Source organism: Mercenaria mercenaria, chromosome 8 (genome assembly GCF_021730395.1).
Source record: "Mercenaria mercenaria strain notata chromosome 8, MADL_Memer_1, whole genome shotgun sequence".
In the NCBI taxonomy this organism is placed as follows: Eukaryota; Metazoa; Mollusca; class Bivalvia; order Venerida; family Veneridae; genus Mercenaria; species Mercenaria mercenaria.
Genome location: NC_069368.1, coordinates 18,502,994 through 18,523,715, shown reverse-complemented (window position 1 = coordinate 18,523,715; position 20,722 = coordinate 18,502,994). Strand labels below are relative to the sequence as shown.

Genomic DNA, 20,722 nt, shown 5'->3' with positions numbered 1-20,722 from the left:
TATCATGTTTGTACCGCTTGTTCAGGGGTTACGCTGTCGGTTGCACTTGAGCCATTTGCGACAAAAGATTAATTGTGGCCCCGAAAATCTAATTGGCAAAAACGGCCCGAAGCTATGTCTGTCTGCAAAACTGTGAACTTTGCCTGTCACACAATGTTTACTGAACAAAAGGAATCAGTGTAGAAAAAAAACTTGTATGAACAACATCTGTTATTGAAAGGCGGGAGCAAATTTTCAACAATATTATTTGATTATCAGGCCTCGACTTTAGCGGTGGACCGCTGGACCGACGCAATCAAAATATCGGCAGGTCCACTATCAAAAGTTGGGTAGACCGACGGTCAACCAATTTTCAGTCATGGTCTGCAAATAAAATAAAACCCTTAAAAGTGAAAAATAGGGGGGGAAATCGTACCCATATCGGCGAATTCACAAAACGAAAGTTGATTTTGCCTTAGTACGGCATTCTACAGTTATAAGCATTGGCGAGTTAGTCAGGACAGCAAGAATGGACTACTCCACCGATAGGGCGAGTGGTTTTTACGTGGTAACTTTACCAAATTGAGTAATTACATCAGGCAAAATTACCTGGATTGACTGGAATTTACCCGCGAATTGTAAAAATATCAAAACGTCATGCTGGTAATTTTCCATTCCACAAGCACGTGCGCCCTATCGTAATACTTAACTTACATCGCAGTTACTTTTGACACAAAAAACGCGCGTAGTGCATTCATTTTTTAAAATAATCGCCTTAGATTTTCAACACCGCTTGAGAACTAATACAGTTTGAATTCTATAACAATTTTAATAAGGTATCGACAGGAATGTAGGCAAAATTCTTTAAAAACGATCAAATTTTCATATAATGTTTTGTAAAATTTCAAACAGCGCGATCTTGATTATTTATTTCCTTTTTAAAGTAAATAAACGGTACATACTATGGTAATAAAATTCAGACTTTTGACCAGAAAGTACAAAAAACACAATTAAACAAGAGATCACAGAGTGATCTTGGCGCCCACCAATGTGCAATTTTTGAGTGTTCCAAATTTCAAGACTTACTGACTAGCTCAAGGTCAAATTTCATTTCCGTACACAACACTTTGCATGTGGTCCAAATTCGAAAGCTGTAGCTTGAGAAATGTGAAAGTAGGTCACCAGATCAATTTCAAGGACGAAATGTGAAAGTAGGTCACTAGGTCAAAATCAAGGTCAAATTACACTTCAGAACACAAATTTATGCATGTGGTCCAAATTTAAAGCCTGTACCTTCAAAAATGTAAAAGTAGGTCACTAGGTCAATGTCAAGGTCAAAGTTTGTTTCGGTACACAATCCTATGCATGTGGTCTAAATTTGAAGCCTGTAGCTACAGAAATGTGAAAGTAGGTCACTAGGTCAATCTTAAGGTCAAAGTTCATTTCGGTACACAAAACTACGCATGTGGTCCAAATTTGAAGGCTGTAGCTCGAGAAATGTGAAAGTAGGTCACTAGGTCAAAATCAAGGTCAAATTTTATTTCAGAACACAGAACTATGCATGTGTTCCAAATTTGAAGCCTGTACCTTCAAAAATGTGAAAGTAGGTCACTAGGTCAAAGTCAAGGTCAAAGTTTTTTTCAGTGCACAAAACTATGCATGTGGTCCAAATTTGAAGGCTGTAGCTACAGAAATGTGAAAGTAGGTCACTAGGTCAAAATCAAGGTCAACTCATGTCAAGGTTCATCTTGCCACTCAAAACCATACATGTGGTCCAAATCTGAATGTTGTACATGTAGGTTATTGACAAGAAGATTTTAAAATCTTTTCCCTATATAAGTCTATATGAACCATGTGATCCCCCAGGGCGGGGCCATATTTGACCCTAGGGGGATAATTTGAACATACTTGGTAGAGAACCACTAAATGCTACATTACAAATGCCAAAGCCCTAGGCTTTGTGGTTTGGACAAGAAGATTTTCAACGTTTTTCCCTATGTAAGTCTATGTAAACCATGTGACCCCCCGGGGCGGAGCCATATTTGACCCTGGGGGGATAATTTGAACAATCCTTTGCCTTCTATTTTCATTCTTTTTACTTTTTCGCTTTTTTCTCCTGCTTTTTACTTCTATTTCCAAATTTCCCTGACTTTTGCTAAATTTCCAAATTTCCCTGACCAATTACAAAATTCCCTGACTTTTCCCTGACCTTGAAAAAAAACTTTTTTCCCTGACCATGGGAACCCTGTTCAATAGCAGCTACATTTAGCAAAGAGAGGCTAACTATAAACAAGAGCTGTCGGATGACAGCGCGCTCGACTATTCGAAGAATTGATTGAAGAATGGGGTCAAAATATTTCTACAGATATTCAGACAAAAGAAAAAAATACATTAGACAAACAATGTTCCCATATTTGTGGATTTTGATAAGTCTTGCACTAAATGGCAATGTGTGAACAAATTTCAAAGTCCAAAAAGGGCCATTATTCAGCCAAAATAGTTGTCAGAGTTATGTACACTTCCCTACAGATGGAAATCATGATGATAAACAAGTGTTCAAAGTTTAAAAGCCATATGTCAAATAGTTCTGACAAAACGTGGACTTGTATGAAATCAGAACCAATTTTGCAAGTCCAAAAAGGGCAATAATTAAGCCAAAATATATGACAGAGTTATGTACTCTTTCCTACAGATAGAGACTATTATACTGAATAAGTGATTAAAGTTTCAAAGCCATATGTCAAACACTTTACACAAAATATAAACTGGTACGAAAAACTTAACCAAGATTTCTAAGTCAAAAGGGGCCATAATTCAGCCAAAATCCTTGATGAAGTTATGTACTCTTGCCTATAACTGGACATGGTGATGGTAAACAGGTGTTGAAAGTTTCAAAGCTTTGTCTTCAAAGACTTTGTCAAAATATGAACTGGTACGAAAAACTTAACCCAGATTTCTAAGTCAAAAAGGGCCATAATTCAGCCAAAATCCTTGATGGAGTAATGTGCTCTTGCCTATAACTGGACATGGCTATGGTAAACAAGTGTTGAAAGTTTCAAAGCTTTATCTCAAAAGACTTTGTCAAAATATGAACTGGTACGAAAATTTCTAAGTCGAAAGGGGCCATAATTCAGCCAAAATCCTTGACGGAGTTATGTACTCTTGCCTATAACTGGACATGGTGATGATAAACAAGTGTTGAAAGTTTCAAAGCTTTATCTCAAAAGACTTTGTCAAAATATGAACTGGTACGAAAAACTTAACCATGATTTCTAAGTCAAAAGGGGCCATAATTCAGCCAAAATCCCTGATGGAGTTATGTACTCTTGCCTATAACTGGCCATGGTGATGGTAAACAAGTGTTGAAAGTTTCAAAGCTTTATCTCAAAAGACTTTGTCAAAATGTGGACTGGTACGAAAAACTTAACCAAGGTGTGACGCCGACGCCGACGCCGACACCGACGCCGACGCCGTGGTGAGTAGGATAGCTCTACTTATTCTTCGAATAGTCGAGCTAAAAACTTGAATTTCGTCTAGCACGAATTCTTGATAATTCCAATATATAGAATAAAACTAGTGCAAAAATCGACAGTCCTGCATTTTATCAAACTATTTCCGTGAAATTAAAAGTAGCACACTTTATCAGCAGACGATCAATATGTAGTTTATTTCTTCCCCACTTGATACCTCTACAAGTGTAAACTACTGCGCATGTGCAATGCTATCTCTAGCCCCGTGAAGACAGAAAGTTGTTATTTAAACACAGGTGAGGTATCATCATAAAACCTAATTAATATTATACAGCCGTGTTAATTAAATCTATTACGTAAACAGTACTACCTTAATCGACCACGCGGTTATTGGAAAACAATGATCTCTGATTGGTAGAGAGTGCAAAGCAGCCACCATAAACTCCGCCTTTGATTGACAAGTAGTTATTTTGTGTACTCAGTGACAATTTTTTACGCGTCTCGTGGACTCGCGGTTGGAATATTTTGGCGTTCTTTTCCGAAAAGTATGCGTACAGATACGCAGAATTAAGCATTTCCGAGAACCCTGCATATAACGTGTGTTCAAGTTATGTCGCATAGATTATTTTATGCCAGATCAAAAGAAAAATGGATTAGAAAAATTTTAAGTAAAGTAAAAGGTGAGACCATTGCATTTCATTTGATGAAATTATAGCGTGACAGACTTCTGGCACGACCCGGTTAGGTTTCAGTACGGGATTCGTTTCAGCTCAGAGATCCGCAACAGCATATAAAGCAGACTTATGGAAAGTCGTCGGTCCGACGGACATGACCGGAAAATTTTTATCCAGTCCGCCGTTTCTTAATCCAGATGCGGTCCAACTGACCGGCATTTATCGTACCCCAAGAACTGCAACATCCCGGACAACATATCAAAATGGCGTCACTTACATATCGCCGGGTTACAGCAAAAACCTAGTATCTACAAATTTTTGGTAAAATGACTTTTTTGCATAAATACATGTATTTTGGTCATTTGCACATCGTCACAAATTTTTAGACCTATAGGAAAAGTCGTTTCTGAGATACTGATTTGTGACCAAATCAAGTATCAATTTTCGAGTGATTTTTCAAGATCATAACCTCGTATTTTGATATGCTGCCTACATACTCACACAAATATAGTAAAACAAACCAGCAATAAGCACGTATTTCAAAATACTATAACTTTGCATGAACAATTTCTTGTAAATTTAACTCATTTACTAGAGCAAAAACCACGCATTTAGAAATACTGGCTTTTTGCTGGAACAAAATCGGTTGCCATTGTGCATGCAGTTGGAGCAAAACAAAGTATAAAAAGATACAACGCAACATGTCAGTAATATTTTACCAAGCAGTTGGTGCAGAAACCAAGTATTTAAAACTGCAGGTGTTTTGCACTGACAGATTTACATTTGAATTGCTTAAATGTAAGCCCAAACGTTGTATAAACAGATATGACATTTTTGCTCCAAATATACATCAAATTTTAGCATCAAGTATGGTTACAAAAAACAATTATATAGGATTTCATTCTGTAGTATTAAGTTCTCATATTCAGTTTGGGAAGGTTAATGTTGCAATTATTAATTGCATTTTAACTGTGATTGGTTTTCTGCAAACTAGCAAAGTTAAGATTATTATATTTTTTTAAAAAAAATAATTTTTACTATACTCAATATTAATCATAGTAAATGACAAACAGTTTTAAGGTAATAATTATTGAGAATCTATTTAATATAAATATCTTATTTTATAGTTCTTGATATAAAACAAATTGTATTTTTATCAAGTATAACATTTATACAGAATGTAACATTAATCACATGTAGTACGTAATAGTTTTCATAGATGTGCCAGGTCTGATTCTTTAGATGAAGGACAACTGATGGGAGAAGCAATAGAACTAGAAAACAAATACAAAGTCAAAGGTGCCCTGTGTTTATACCACAGAAGGTGGAAATTCAGCTGAAGAAAGTCAGCAATTTAGTGGTGAAAACGTATCAAGAACAGAGAATGATGAAATAATAAAATTCAGAAATGATTCTTGTGATACTTGTATTTACCTGAACATACAAGCAATAAGTAACGTAATACAGTGATGTATACTAATGCTGACGATCTGTGAAAAAGGAAATAACAATATGGGTTGCAATTAATAATAATAACAGCGCAGTGTAACATTGTGATGGACAGTAATGTTAACGACACTCCTAACAGTGCGTATGACAAAGAAATAATACCAAAACAAGAGCACCACCTTATCGGATTTTTTTATCTCTGTATAATAGAAATATTGTCATACCCATGATTTTCTAAGTCCAAAAGGGGTCATATTTCTTGCGAAAAGCAATGTAGAATGGCAAATAACTGCTCCAAGTTCTAAAGCAATAGCTTTGACTGTTAATGAGAAAAATTGACCTAAACGCAAAACTTAACCAAGAAATCTGCTATTTTCTAAGTCCAAAAGGGGCCATAATTCTTGCAAAAAGCAGAACGGAGTTATGTTTCTAGCTGTACAGGGTCAGCTTTTGATGGTTAACGACTTTTGCAAGTTTTAAAGCAATAGCTTTGATAGTTTAGGAGAAAAGCTGATCTAAACACAAAACTTAACCAAGAAATCTGACTTTCTAAGTCCAAAAGGGGCCATAATTCTTGCAAAAAGCAGGATGGAGTTATGTTTCTTGCTGTACAATTTCAGCTATTGATGGTTAACAAGCAGGGCTTCGGAAATTTGCCGGTTTGTCGGTTTTGGACCCATTTTTGACTTTTCAGAGTGATTCGTGAAGTGAAAAGACGAAAAAAATCGGTCCCGTAAAAATGGAGAAAAGTATAAATTTCGGTCTGATATCTCAATACACGATCACCTGCCAAGTACGAAATTGTTGGTCGCACCTTCAGATAATCAATAAACGTGTCAATCGGTCTGATTGTCACTTTGATAATCGGTCCGTAATTAGCGCGTGACGCAATCAGTGCTCGCACGGCACATCCTTTAATGTTTGCAGACAGCCGACTGCGGTGTATTAAACATTTTTGACTGGTTTCCTAACGTTTCTGACTGGATCCAAATCATTTCGACGGGGATCCACATCTTTTATTTAGAATCCGACGAATGGTTTATTTCAAAAGGCTATGTTTGATCACGGTAACAAACAAATGGTCGCTGCATTTAATCAAAGAGCTATAATTGTATATTATAGGTCTTTGATTTAATGAGACATCACACGGAAAACCGATAAAAATAATTTTTATAATTACTTGATTTGAAAAAAATTACATGATTCATTTGTTGGGGTTCCAGTTGAAACAAATGCAGAAAATCGTCTTTGCAACCCGACTGTACAAAAAAAAAAAAAAAAAAAAATGGACGGGCAACCACGAATGATAAAGAAAACCGGAGTGGCACTGTTTATCAAATCGGTCTTTTAAAAAACGTTTCAAAATGAAATTTTGTTTACATCAGAAGAGAACATATAACTTTATAAAATGTAGTTGCTTATTGAAGTACAACGTAAGTGAAATGAAATATCCGTGGCCAACCCGCGTGACGTTTTGGTACTATACATGCGGGAAATTCGATCTCGGCGTTCAAATAACGTACACATTCGGTCCGCGGCAGAGTATTCTTTAAATACTGAGGCTGTTTAGCAGAAAATATGTGTCGTGTAACTCACTTTGACGCATTGTATTTTATAGAATTCCGTCAAAGAATGAGGAAACATCACAAAGTATCTGCCGTGTATACGGTATCGAAGTCACGTGCATTGGCTTTTAGACTAGTTACGCACACGGTGTCAATGCATCGTATTATCTCGGAAAAACATCGAAATTTAAACAAAGTAACGATCACACATAACACTGATAACTGTCTTCATTGTATGGTAACGCGCGGTGACTGGTAACTCAGTTTTAATGCATGACATGCTTATTTCTTTACCCTATCACGTTTTACAAAATATGTAATATTGGGAATGCGGTGGGTGGGGTAGCGCCGATGTCAGGATTTTCGTTTCGGACCGATTGAGTTATCAAAATTTCCGGAGCCCTGTTAACAAGTGTTGCAAGTTTTAAAGCAATACCTTTGATAGTTTAGAAGAAAAGCTGACCTAAACATAAAACTTAACCAGGCAATGCCGACGCTGAAGACGATCAAGTGATGACAATTACTCATCTTTTTTTTTTTCAATAAATCAGTCAGAGCTAGAAATGCAAGCATTAAAGCTGATGCGATAGACAATAACATTGAAAATTAGTGCATGTGACAATGAAATAACACCAGAAAGTCCAAGCAATAATGAAGATGCAGTGCAAAGTAACATAGTGATGGACACTAACTTTGAAGACGGTCAAAATAGTGTGTGTTACCAGATGATGTGTTGAACACATCACCTATGCCTGATGGTCAAAGGTCAAGATCACAATTCCAGGTCAAAGGTTATATATTTTGTTTTTGCTCCATAACATCTATATGTCTGGAAGGGTTTTATTACTAAATGGATTTGATTCAGACTTAAAATAGTTGGTTATCATCATCACCCATATCATATGACACAACCGCCATGACTCTTGCACCAATATTTCATAAATTATGCCCCCCTTTTTACTTAGAATTTCAGGTTAAAGTTATGATACACTTTCACTTTATCTCAGTTATTACTAAATGGATTTGATTCAAACTTAAAATAGGTGTTCCATCTTATCATCCGCATCATGTGACACAAGGTTCATAACTCAGACACCAATTTTTCATGAACTGTGCCCCCTTTTACTTAGAATTTAAGGTTAATTTTGATGCATTTTCACTATATCTCAGTTATTATGAAATGTCTTTAATTCAAACTTGAAGTAGTTGTTCCACTTCATCACCCACATCATATGACACAAGGTACATAACACTTGCACCAATATATCCTGAATTATGCCCCCTTTTTGCTTAGAATTATACTTTGGTTTTGATACACTTTATCTGTACCGCTTTTATTATTTGATATTTTTAACACAGACTCAAGCTATTGTGCAATATTCATCCATCACTGGAATCATTAAATACTCCAGTGAAAGTTTGACTTTGGCTACAAACCACCAAATTTTATGAAGTTATGGCCCATTTCCAACTTAAAATTTGCCAAACTCATGGTTGCCGGACAACAACGCACGAAAGGCTTGACAGATTTAGATAAATTTTGGTACACAGGTGTAACATCATAAAATACAGCTCAAGTTCGATTTAAATTGCACCTTCTTGAGACCATGTCTTTCTTGTGGTTGCCATTCTTCTGTGACAAGACCGTTATGTGGGGGTATTCTTCACTCCTGTGACAGTTCTAGTTATCGACAGTAACTTTTCAAAACGGTCAAAATGTACAGTCTATGTATATCTAATGAAGAGTTTTATCTCTCGTCCCATGTTCCTAAAATAATGATCATTGCAATATGTGTGCAAAGTACCATGTAACTACAAAAGGATAGAAGAGAAAGAAGAGTTCAAAAAGCACAATGTAAAATAACAGCTCAGGATGAAAAGAAAAATGACAAAATCCTAGCCAATGAAGACAGTAAGGTACACACATGCACCATTGTTGTACAATCAGTTCTGTACATACCTTGTAATTTAGTCAGTGTAATGTGCTGTATGTGGAAGTTGTGTTGCTTTAATCTATCAGTTTACAGTTTTGGAAACAGTTCATGTTATGTGTGGTCAGAAGAGGGGTTCCTGTGAGATTTCTACGAGTACAATCTATCACAATCAGCTTAAACTGTGGAATAATAGTCGGATGCATGTAAGGGACAGAACAGAAATCAAATTATTTCATGCAGTAAATTGACACAATCAAGAATACTAAACAAATGTATCTCGAATTTCTTGAATCTGGCAACACACAGTGGAGTGTGACAGCATGCATGCTTCAATGAGTTTACCAAAAATACTCGGTCAAAGCAAGTGGGACACTGTGATAACCACAGCAAGATGTGGCAAGCCGTACCCTGTTGCCATTAAAGTATGAATATTTTTATCTAATTTTACACAACTTAAAGAACATCAAGATCACACATTAAGAGAATGGAGTGAAAGTAAACTGGATGAAAATGAAGTGGATCAGGTTTACTAAAGATAATCCAAATGCGTGTTCTTCAAATATTGTATTACTGATAAGTATTTTGAGAGGAAGCAATGTAGACATAGATCCTGATCAAATAAAGTGAACTATCCTTGAAGGGAGCAATACTAGAAGTATAGAAGACTATTTTTGAATGCCAGGAATAAAGAACGGATCGTAATTATAATAACTCGCAAAATACTAATTACTCTGTGCTTCCATAATAATCTTTTTATTAAAGTAATGTACTTCAGATACTGTTATTTTTCTTCTTTTCACACTGTTTAATAGACAATCATTTGAGCAAAGACGTTGTATATGTATATGCTATATATTGTCATTATTTTTATCTTAAATTCTGCAATAATTGTTATGGCAAAATATCTTATCTGAATATACTTTGCTTCTACACAGTTTTTTACCGAGTACTTTTATGAGTATGGTCAGTGCATAAGCCACACAGTTTTATTAGCGATGCTCTTGCGCAATGATTTAGTGATAAATGTAATCAAACTGTGACAGCATAAATCCTGTATTTACATCTGCAGTGTTTATGCAGAGTGTATTAGGACTGGAATTACCATAAATGAGCCAGCAAAAACCCTGTATTTACAATTGCAATGTTTTTGCATAGTTGATTTCGTTTACATTTTTGGGTAACAGTTCCAGCAAAAACATTGTTTATTAACATACGTGGTTATTGCACAAAAATTATATTTGAAATATATACAAACTGTGCAAAAACAATTTTTGCTTCTAACTCCACAGTTACTAGGTTTACTGTCAAACCACTTAAGCAGAACATAAAATATATTATTTCCAGCATATGTGTAAAAGATTGTTCCTCTAATAAAAGGCACATAAAAATTATACAGTTTTTTGCTTCTCCTGAAAAGTTTTCAAAAATAGAGATACTAGGTTTTTGCTCTAACCCGACGATATTATGCCGGGGCAGAACGGGAAAGAAACGCAAATTAACGCCCAACAATCGTAGTGAAAGGAAACAAATGTATGAAAATAAGAGGGTTGACCGAACATTTAACGAGAAATGGACTAAAAATCACACCTGGCTTGAATATGATGGAGAAAAGCAACATATGCGGTACATTGACATTTTCCTTGGTCCAGTATATTTTTTTTTCGGTCCGGCAGATTTTTAGGCATTGCTGGACCAGATGTCCGGTCATTTTCTCCAACTTTCCTTAAGTCTGTAAACATCTCTGAGCTAATTTCTTTAGCTAGACCCCATACTCTACATAATCTGGCCATTGTAATCTGTAGTGCACCAAACTTTCCTATCTACCTTGTCATCAATGTGGTACTTTTACGAGGAAAGACATTTGCCCTGTCAGGCCTGTGTAGGACTCAAACGAACAACCGCAGCTTGTGGTGCTTCAACAACAGGCAAAATGACAGGTAACCAAGCTTCTGGCCTCAAAACGCCATAGATTCAAGAGATACATTCTTTGTCAATCAGCCCTGGTTTCTTTTATTGTTTTAAGTTTATGCAAGTGATAAATTTGCAATTGTGTATCCAAACCTGCACACATCCGGATTTTAGTCTGCGTCAGGTCTACAAAACTGTTTCATTCAGAGTCAAAGATCACTTCCAAATTGTCAATGATCAGTCATTATTTGATGCTTACCTTCTATCTGGGGCACGGATATTCAGCTATTTCGGAAAATCACAAACTGAAAGCAAAAGTTCATTTTTGTTGTTGTTGTAGTTGCGGCGGGAAGTATCTAATACCCGTACCGTACCGTATCAAAAGAGATACGGGCAGGCAGAGGCGCAAGTCATTTGAACAGTTGTTAATTAAAAGTGAGAACTATCTCAAAATCGACTACAGTTCTATGATTAAAACCTTAGAAAAAGGCGTAAGGTGGCCAACCACTCAGCAAATGAATTAAGGCTGTGGATGAGGTGACCAGTTTTGATATTTAGAGATTGCACATCAAGGTACATATTAACATATATCAGCATAGGTGCTTTTTAATTCAGTGCCATGTAGGATGTACGGGAAAATATAAGGGTTTTTCCTAGTTATTTGCAACATCTCACACTTATCAGGGTTTAATTTCTTGGACCAATCCTGTTCCAACTATTCAAGAACATGCAGATCATTTTGCAGAGTCTGCATGGGAGTCTGATGAAAATTTGACTGTCATGTACTATAGTATCATCTGCAAACAGTCTGGTTTTGTTTTTTATACGCCCGAAGGGACGTATTATGTTATGACGCCGGTGTCCGTCTGTTCTTCCGTCTGTCTGTCTGTCCGTCCGTCCGTTAGCAATTTTGTGTCCGCTCTGTAACTCTTGAACCCCTTCAAGGATTTAGAAGAAACTTGACACAAATGTTCACCACATCGAGACGAGGTGCAGAGCGCATGTTTTGGATGGCTCGCTCCAAGGTCAAGGTCACACTAAGGGGTCAAAGGTCATATGATCTTGTTTCGTGTCCGCTCTGTTACTCTTGAACTGCTGGAAGGATTTTAAAGAAACTTGGCACAAATGTTTACCACATCGAGACGACATACAGAGCGCATGTTTCGAATGGCTCGCTTCAAGGTCAAGGTCACACTTAGGAGTCAAAGGTCATACCTTCGGGCGTATATTGCTCCGCACTGCAGTGCTCTTGTTATATAATCAGGAAGATCGTTTATGTAGGACAGAAAGAGACAAGGGCACAGAAAGGGGCCTTGGGGAACCCATGCAGATAAGATAGGTTGGGTAATTTAGATGCAGCCGTCTATTCAAACTCGATGCATACGTACGTTTCTTTATGAATGACTTAATCCACCATCATGCCAGAGTGTGAACTCCAATTTAAGCGACCAACCATGTCAAATGCTTTACTAAACATAATAACGTCTGTTGTTGTCAAAGACCTCTTGTGTGAAGTTGGTTAGTTGAGTTTCAATTGTAAGCAATATCTGTATACTGGCCAAGTATATCATTATTATAATTATGATATGTCATAACGCTTGAAACAAAAACATGTATGCTTCATAATTAAGTTTGGAAGTAATGCAGGTGAGAGAGATTGGCCTGTAGTTGCTGGCCTTGAACTTTTGACATTTCTTATACATGTATATGGGAGCGACAAATGCATTTTTCCAATCTAGGGATAGATTAAAGAGTCAAGTGAAGATTAGCGATATGTCGTGGTGTCATGGTGTAGCTCTTTAATGGGGAACATTAGTCAGTTACTTCCCCTGATTATGTCCAAGAAGTAGATTGGTCCTTCCTCTGTTTTTATCGTTGACTTCTTTGTAATTTTCAAAAGCAATATCTGTACTAAATTTCATTGAATTGGAAAATGATTAAGGACATGTTTTATTTTAATGGCTCTGTGCAAAATTTAGGTTTGATTAATCATCATGTTTATTTAGAAACCTACACATAAAAAGCATATTTATTTTGACCAACGGCAACATCTTGGACAAAGGTTATAACGAAAAAGTCAGAGGAATCCAGCTGAAAGGGACCAATGTTACATTTGGTTATCCTTGCGCTTTATCATACAACTTTTCAAGGGAAGTAACAAGCTTATGTTCCTCATAGTCTTTGCGATATTTCATCAGGACCACAGGCTTTGTTTGGTAATAGCCCTAGTTGTAATTTGTCAACACCTTAATTTGATATTAAAATCTCAGGCTTCTTAGAAGAAGGACAAGCAATTTTCTTTCACAACTGTTTTGAACTGAACGGCTGCATGCGGTTATTCAAATTGCTAGCTTGTTTAGTGTGTTCGCTTTGTCGACAGGGTCAGTATAAGTGAGACCCAGTTTTCAGTCTTACATTTTGTAATTTACTTTAAATATTAATACAACACATTCATTTTGTATTTTGCTTTATGTATGAATACAATATTTTGTAACTGCCTGACTGAAAATAAAAGATCCCAGATACGACCAATTAGACTGGCATCAGTCGTTAGAGTCATTAAATGTAAAACACTTGGCCATAAAATCAATCCTCTCTGATACCACTTTCTGAAAAAAAAGTCAATATCACTTACCTCTGACTCTGTTGAGATGAGCCTTAGAGAGAAAATGGTTTTCTGAGAGAATATCAATGTCAGTATGAAAAAAGAAAAACTTTATTACAGATTTCTTGATTACAACAGACTTTGTAAGTTTAACGACCAGTAAGCAAGCCTTATTAGCTTTTAGATACTATACATTGAAAGATTTTGTCAGAAAGAGGTTAATTAATATGTTGGGATTTTTTAAATTCCTGTGTACAGTTTGGCATGCTTACGTGTTTGTCTAGGGAATGTGTGGGTTAAACAAGGGAGATCAATTCGTGACATAGTAATTTTGGTAGGGATGTGCAGTTACTCTTTGAACACGCTCCAAGCTAAAGCAGGGGTTTGTGAATATTATCCCAAACTCTAATAGATCCCGCTTGAAGTTGACTAAGCTTGCTTTGTTAATCTCTTAATTAACTTTTTGGCCTGCAAGGGTTTGCTTATTTTGATATTACATTGTAATTTCATAGATGACTGTGTCATGACCAGAGGTGCTCCGAATTGGGAAGATTTTATTGTTGTAACCTTATGTAGGAATTAGTCAGAAAGACTCATTCCTGGAGGGGATATTGACCATTTCTTGTAAGCTGAAGGAGTTTATCCTATATAGGAAGTCCTCATACAGACCTTTGAACTTGTATTTAGAATTCAGGGACTCAGATGACCAATCTATGTCTGGAAGTTTTCAGTCACCTAATAACCATATAATACCATTGTAAGTTTTCTAAATAAGAATGACCATAACTCAGGGAGTGACTCTTCATCATTTCCGTCGAGAGTTTGTAATATACACCACCATGACTATCTCGGACCCCTTTCAAGCAGATTTAGGTCCGTTTGTTTTGAAATCTGGTTGCTCTTGAGAGTTTTGAATTTCTTGGAAATGGCAGTTAGAACCCTTTCACTAGCCTGGGAAGTCGTTGATAATTCGTGCTTTGTCAGAAGAAATCATACCTAATATCTTTACATTAAAGATCCCACTAAATTTGCGTTGATTAGTGTAAATTGGCATTCATCGAGTTTCTGATATTTTTTTATATTGTCAATTTGCAGATAGAAAAAAAAAGTTAGAAATTGTCGGATTGGATTCCCAGGCAGCTCCTTCAACTTACTTGTTCAGTTTTTGATACTGGAATACTTGGTAGTATATCGGGTTTGACATGTTTAATAACTTCATGTATGTCTGAGATTTTATTATTTACTGATCTGCGATAAATATTAAGGACAATTATTATTTCATTTATGTTAAGTTTAACAAGCCTTGGAGGTTGACTTATCATATCATTTACCTTAGGTGTGATAGATTTGGCCGGGGAAGGATTTGAGGTGTTTCGAACTGACTTTACTAAGTTCATTAATATGTAACTCGTATTGGTAAACGGAGAGATCGGGGAGATAGGCACATATTCAAGGTGCGAAAATAAGTTATGATCTCTAGTGGAGATGAGATATAGATTCAGTAAGTGCGGATGAGTAATTTCGATGGTCACAAAATTGACAGTGCCAGGCAAATTTGGAATCAGACAGGCACTCTTAGTATCCTCACCGTACCTTAGCAATCTGTGTGGAACCGCAGCAGTCACAAAAGATACCCTACTGGTCACACCTTACTTCTTCATTGCACTGCCCACATGAGAAGTACAAGTCAGCCTAGCCTTAGATTCTAGTACATGTAGCATATTAAAGGGGAAAGCAATTTGTTCTAATATTAATTCTATCTGCTAGGTTTTCTTAAATCATTTAAGGCAATCATTAAAGTGAAAAAGAATCAATACCAGCTGGAAAATGAAAAAGTCATAAACATTTCAATATTTGATCAAAATGGCCTCATTTTGTTTACTTGACAACATCAAACAAAATGACAGCTTTATTTTAATTTCTATATAATTTATTTGAATTGTATCCCTACTGTTGTAGAATAATTTATCCACTTTTTCCAATAATGATAAAAGAAATTAAAATTTTTCATCGTAATGTTTAGATTTTTTTTAACTGTTTAAAACAGAAAGTTTTTTTTTCTTTCTTCTTGTGCCAGAAAATGGGCAAGAAGCCTTGTTAATGCTGTAATTCACATCCTGTTATTGTTCATACACTGTATTATTTCATTGAATGTGCCGAACTCTTATCAAAGGTATATTTTTTCTTATTAACTTCTTTGAAAGTATGCACATATTTATATATTTCTATTTATTTTCCCCACGTTCCCTGTTTGCAGAACATCTGAAGGGGAAAATGTTAAGTGTCAAGATACATATTTGTTGTCAAAATGCTTCCAGGAACGTCAAGCTATCTGGACGTAAGAGACAGACTGGAAAATTGTTGCTATCTGATAAAATGTTTCATTTCAATTTAAAACTCTTGTTTTGAAAAGAAAAAGTATAAAGCAGAGAAAGAAACATCGCGGTTATATGCTAATTGAAAAAGCAAAATTACCGAGGACGTACATAAAAATCTCCGATGCTAGTAATTCATTACAACCAAACAAATACAAGTAGGCTTCTTTTAAAAAAAGAAACATAGGAGAGGTCCAGTGTTGCTCCTTTTAAAGTTATATCAGAGACATAGATATATGTCTCTGATATAACGTGTCTGGTTATATGATGGGTTGTGCTATAGACGAAAAACAGTTTCCCTGTTGCAGGTCACTGTGACCTATTAGGGGTCATAGTCACTGTGACCATGACCTAATGACCTCAAAATCAATAAGTCATCTTCAGGTTATGATCAACCTTCGCCAATCCGAGGACTGTAGGCCAGAGCATTTCCTAGTTACTGAATTTCATTTAAAAATGTTCAAAAGCTACCACTGCAATAACTGTACACTGAACTTGGCCCTGGTGAAAGCTGCCAAATTAGCATTTAACCATTTTTGCGAGAACCTCACATGACAGGGTTGTTTGTCAGCTGCCCCGTTCGTTTGGGCCCCAGAGAATAGCTTCTTAGAAGCTTTAGAAATGCTTAGACGAAAATCCCAATCGAACTGACGTCTGTCGGAAGTGAAAACAAATATACCATTCTTTTTTTTAAATGTATTTTTTTTTTCAGATATTTATGTTGTTAATGTGCTATTTGAAAAAGAAATTCTAAGCATTTTATTTGTTCTAGTTTATTACTCAGTTTGTATGTGCCGCCTTGATTTGATCGCGTGATTAACATTTCTGACTATCGGGTGGAAGACACAGAAGCTTGGAAGAACTCTTCTTAATCCGGCAGATCTTCCGAACGGGGCAAACGAACCCGCCAGTTAAACAATAATTTCATTTAATTGAACGAAATACATTTTAACGTGATTCAATTCATATGCATATCTTTAAATACTGCGAACAAAGAATAGTAAATATATATCTATATATTTATTGTTAATAACTGAATCGTATACAACATTTGTAACAATAGCATTACGCTATATTTCTATATTTTAAACGAACAATTATTTTCGTCTTAGAGGATTTCAAACTTTACTTGTGCGCAAGCGCACTGGGTCATTTTAGACTGGCTCGCCGTAATTTGCGTTAGAAAGTGAAATTTAACACCGTAAAATTAGTAGATTAGTCTAAATCCTCCTAGTTAGAAAGCCAGCACTATGGAGAGGTCTTGATAGACCTCTCCAATTATAAGCTGATGTGTCTCCAATTTGGAAACATTAATAAAAACAATACAAAAGTTTATTCAGCATAAAACATAACACATATGCTTATAGCCAATACAAAATACATGTTCAATGATAAATATATTTAATAGAAACATAATTGGAAGAGAATTGTAGCAGGTTACGGAAACAATTCTCGAAAGAGCACAAATTAAATAAAGAGCATAGGTTTTACAAAATATTATCGGAAGAGCGTTATAATTTTTATAACTAACAATGGTAGAACTGACAAATTAACAACAACGTGTTTTGTACAACATCTTATTATGTATATTCTTCTGACTGAATGTAAATAGGGACTAAGAAATACGATTCTTTGTTGCTTCGAGTTTAAGATAAAAAAAATTTGATTTTGATGACATCAAATTTTCAAGTTTAATTATACTTGGCCAGTGGCAATAATATTTCTTAAAATGTTTACTTCTTAAGTCACGGTGCATCGGACATACATGTATTAATAAAAAGTGGTACTCATTTTCAATAGTATTCATATAACACGATTTACAGAGTCTCTGTTATCGCGGAATATCATTGTATCTTCCAGTTTCTATGGAACAAATATGTGATGAAGTTCTAAATCTTGATAATGCAAATCTATATTTGTTATCAGTAAGTATTTTCAAATATTCTTTTAGTTTAAATTCAAATTTAAAGATACTGTATGTTTGTAGCCGATTAGCGTTGTTAATATCAGAATATCATTTTTGTAAAAAAAATGTCAATGATTTCTTTTTTTTTAATTACCTCAAAAGGAATTTTAGATTACTGGGTGGACGAAATGACATAAAATATAGTGTTATAAAAAAGTTTATCACCCATTTCTCTCGGTGCAGAGGAAACTTTAACTGTCAACAGGCTGTTACTTACAACGGAACGTGCATCGAAAATAGAGTTTAGTTTTGTCAGGTATCCAATGGCCACCTTTCACTAAACATTTTATCTGTAGATATTTACTTCAAATGTATAAAATGTTATAAAATGTATTTAGCTTGACTAAATATATAAATTAAGTTTGCAATTAGAACTACATACATAATATATATATATATAATATTTTAATATATATATATATTAAAACTAATGCACAGTACTGTTAATACGCACAAACTTGTTAATCTTATGTGTACATAAACTATAATATGAAGTAATTATTCATGTTTTTAAATATGAAATTTGGATCTAATATACCTTTAGTATGTGTAAAACATGGGCCAAGTTACATTTTACGTTATAAAATTGGGGCAATTCTTATGAAGTTTTCTCGTATGGTAACTGGGAGCATTCCATCGATGCTTATACGATATACAATGTATGTCAAAGTAGAGTATTAACTTCATTATCAGAAAAATGCAAATACTGCTTATCATGGTACAGGAACGCAAAAAGTAGTTGAACAGAGTTTTTTTACACCTGTTATGAGATATATTTGCATAATTCATTTACTGTTTAAAAAATATACAAGCTCTTTCCCTTCAGAAACACATTCCTCAAAATGTGTAACATAAACGAATCATCAGATGTTTTATTATCAGCGCAAATATTTAATTCAAACACTAATGTTCCCTGAAATGCATAAAGTGCATTTGAAATGTCATTTAATTATCATAACATTAATAAACACATCATTTTGCTATCATAACTCATACGAATTGCGTTTGGGAAGTAAGAATTTTAAAAAAGAAGTCGTTATTGACCTTTGACTTCATTGTACCTAGGATATGACAGTACCGAACTATTTCTACAATTGACCCATATATACATGAACAAACATTGCCATTGGAGGTGACTTCTTCAGATATGTAGTAAAACAATTATAAGTATGTCAACAGAGTTAGCAATCATTTTTCTTTGATACTTCGATCAATCTTATTCATCTATTAATCATATATTTGAAGCCATTAAAACTTAACTTTAAGCCAATTTATGGGTGTTAATGGAAATGTGGAGTGTACAGTGGTTTACTTTATTCATAAATGCACCCATTTCACCTTTGACCTAATATTGCTTTAATGGGAAACTACAGAGGGCAACAACCCACTTCACACGTTTGGTCCAAATTATCACTTTCACGTTGAAACCCGGGCACTAACAGATATTGCCATCAGAGAGAGATACTGGCAGACCATTTCTTAGCACAGCTATCTCATTTTGTCTGCAAATTAATAAGGTCTTTATCAGAAACATGAATACAGCACTATTTTAAGCACCAATAACATGTTCGAATTTCGTAATGAGCCCTTATATAGAAATTGTGACGAATAAAAGTACAGGCATTCGTGCATATATTAACGATACTGCATGGTGCAATATACGCGTGAAAAATACAGGAATTCTTGTAACGGTGCAACATATGAATTTAAGTACAGGAGTTTTTGAAAATATTCAACTAAAATAAACATTATATGAATAAGAGCTCCCAGGATTCAATACTCGTCGATTGGTGCGTTGTACGACTATTTGTATAGGTTCAATAGTACTAAATAGGTAATCAAGCAGCACTTTCGGGCTAGTCGGATAATGGCGGAAAGAAAAAAATCCTCATTTTTTCCCGAGTTAGACTGGCATTTTCATGTTTTATGCAAGCCAGTTACTGATTTTATTTTTATTGTGGACCTATACTTGACATTTTGGTAGCATTTTCAAGGAGGTTTTTGAAATTTATAGAAATTTAAACAAACCTTATTACTCATATGTTCAGACCCACATTTTAGCTGTCAGGTTTGGAAGATACTGACCTGTCAGACAAAAATCTCTCTTAGAAGATACATGACCCCTACTTTTTTTAGTGTTTATTGGTGGTTTATAGGTCATTTAAGAACATAAGGCTAGTAATGGGCCTGGCTATGTGTTACAGCTCTCAGAAGATTGTTAATTTTATATAGAACATAGAGCAAATTTATTTACTACTGTATAGCCTATACTGCAGTATATTGAATGATACTTGTGCATTATATTAGTACAGAGTACAAGAATACATATACAACGATGCTGGTGCATTGTATGAGTAAATGTAAAGGAAACATTGCACGTATTCAATGATAGTGATGATAAAGCAGTACGTGATTTCTTGCAAAAACTGTTACAATACTGGCGCATTTAATGTTGAAAATGTACAAGAATTTCTACAAATGCTCAACAATACTGGCGTATTAAATGTTGAAAATACAATGATTTTACAAATTTTAGATCCGAAAAAGGCTTGCGGCATTGAAGTGTAATGATCCTGCGGTTTTGTTTTAATAACCATTAACGGTGAAAGATAACGGAAAACTTATACATCATAGGACAGTAACTTAATGTGCGTCAAAATGTTTTATTTACTCGTAAATATGTAAAATACATTGCCTCCGTCATTAAGAATATAAAGACTTCCGTACTATTTTAATTAATAAAAGATTTTTTTCTACTTCCGGATGACCTTTCTTTCCGTTTTGTTTATTCATACTG

The 20,722-nt window shown here is 35.1% G+C and overlaps 1 protein-coding gene across 2 annotated transcripts in view; it reads right to left on the bottom strand.

Moving 5' to 3' along the window:
- Nucleotides 1–11,336, bottom strand: part of LOC123522942 (3'-5' RNA helicase YTHDC2-like) — a 68,173-nt gene extending 56,837 nt beyond the window's left edge. The window contains exon 1 of one of the 2 annotated variants that reach the window (XM_045300479.2): nucleotides 11,239–11,336. The gene's annotated coding sequence lies outside the window, so the exon portion shown is untranslated. Of the gene's footprint in view, nucleotides 1–11,132 lie in introns of both variants that reach the window. The other variant, XM_053549480.1, reaches the window with a different exon arrangement.
- Between the last annotated feature and the right edge of the window lie 9,386 nt (nucleotides 11,337–20,722).